Source organism: Pseudorca crassidens, chromosome 1 (assembly GCF_039906515.1).
Source record: "Pseudorca crassidens isolate mPseCra1 chromosome 1, mPseCra1.hap1, whole genome shotgun sequence".
Lineage (NCBI taxonomy): Eukaryota > Metazoa > Chordata > Mammalia > Artiodactyla > Delphinidae > Pseudorca > Pseudorca crassidens.
The window spans coordinates 121,512,141-121,513,685 of NC_090296.1; the positions used below are offsets into that span (position 1 = coordinate 121,512,141).

Below are 1,545 nucleotides of genomic sequence, written 5' to 3' on the forward strand. Positions count from 1 at the left end.
CTCCAATTACAGCTCATCTGTGTGGCTGCCCACACAGAGCTGCAGAGACTGGGGGCAGGGGGAAAAATGCAGGGCACTCACCCCTTGTTCGGCCTCAGCAAATTCCAACTGTATTTGGGGACTCAGGGCCCGTGGGTAATGGCCATGAGAGGCTGCAGCCTCCACAGCTACTGTTGTATCTTTGGCTAGGAGCACGGGAATCCCCCAGCTGAGTTTTTTCAATCTGCTCAGGGCTGGGTAAGCGTATGGAGCACTACAGATGGTTAATGAGCAGGAAAATGGTGACAGCTACGAGGAGCATTTGCTTAGAATTTCATAGGTTGGAAAACATATTCCCCTCCCTACAGCAATTATTAGGAGAGGGACAGAGTTTTCCTTCTTTAAAGTATTAACCTTTTGCAGAGCAGGAACATGAAGCTCAGAGAGGTTAAGTGACTGGCTACAGGTCACAAAGCAAGTTGGTGTGTTAGTACTAGAAACCAGGTCTGCTGACTTCACACCTCTTGCCTTACTCTGTTTTTTGGTTTTTTTTTAATATATCACTTACTTTGCTATATTTCTATTTTATTTTATTTTATTATTTTTTGGCCACCCGGCGTATGTGATCTTATTTCCCCGAGCAGGGATCAAACCTGCGCCCTCTGCAGCGGAAGTGCAGAGTCTTAACCACTGGACCACCAGGGAAGTCCCTTACTCTAGTTTCTTCAAGACAGCCTCAAGTCCTTTTGGTGACCATTTTCCCCTCTTTCCTCTGAACATGAATCCCACATGGCCTGCCCTTGAGGGACTTTGGCAAGTGTCTTTCCCTCTCTGTGCATCCCGGGTAGCTGTGGGGAGGAAGAAGAAAGGAAGAGTAATCAGCAAAGCTGTCAACTTCCTCCTCCACCCCCTCATCCAAATGACCCACCCAGCTCCAAGTGACCCAGCAGCACTGTGCTCCCAGGGAGCCTGCAGAGCGGCAGCTGTCCCTGGTGCTGAAACGTCCTTGTCTCAAGAAGCGAGGCAGAGGGCAAGGAGCTACCCAAGAGTCTCCCTCGGGTACGCCCGTCCACCCCGCTCCTCCCTTTCCCATCCTTCTATAGATCTCTCTTTTATCTCGCTCCCTCCTCCATCCACCTCTTCATTCCCTCCTTCCCCATCTCCTGTTCTTCCTTAAATCATAGACTTCCAGAGTGGGAAGATGACTCCAAGGTCACTAAATCCAGCCTCTCACATCAGCCATTTACTAGCTGTGTGATGTTGATCAAGTTATATAACCTCTCTGAGCTCCAGTGTCCACATTTAGAAAACAGAAATGGCGATTCCTACTTGAGGGACTGCGGAAATTTGTTGGAATAATGGCTCAGGTGTGCCCGTCCCCATGCCTGGCAATCAGTAGGTGCTCACTAAGTAGGACCACCATGATTATTTCCAGGTCATTGGTATTTTTCTCAGAGTTCCTCCTGAAGTTCATGCATTTGATGACAAAATGTAGTCTCTTTGGAAGGAGTTTCCTAAATGGTGCATCATTCTTAGTGTTTAGACCAGTTTTCATTTACTTGGAGT

At 48.2% G+C, this 1,545-nt stretch overlaps 1 non-coding gene across 1 annotated transcript; it reads right to left on the bottom strand.

Annotated features, from left to right (window-relative positions):
• Positions 1-611: 611 nt before the first annotated feature.
• On the bottom strand, positions 612-684 carry TRNAG-UCC (transfer RNA glycine (anticodon UCC)). The gene has a single exon. It is a non-coding gene; the product is annotated as a tRNA-Gly (tRNA).
• Positions 685-1,545: the final 861 nt, after the last annotated feature.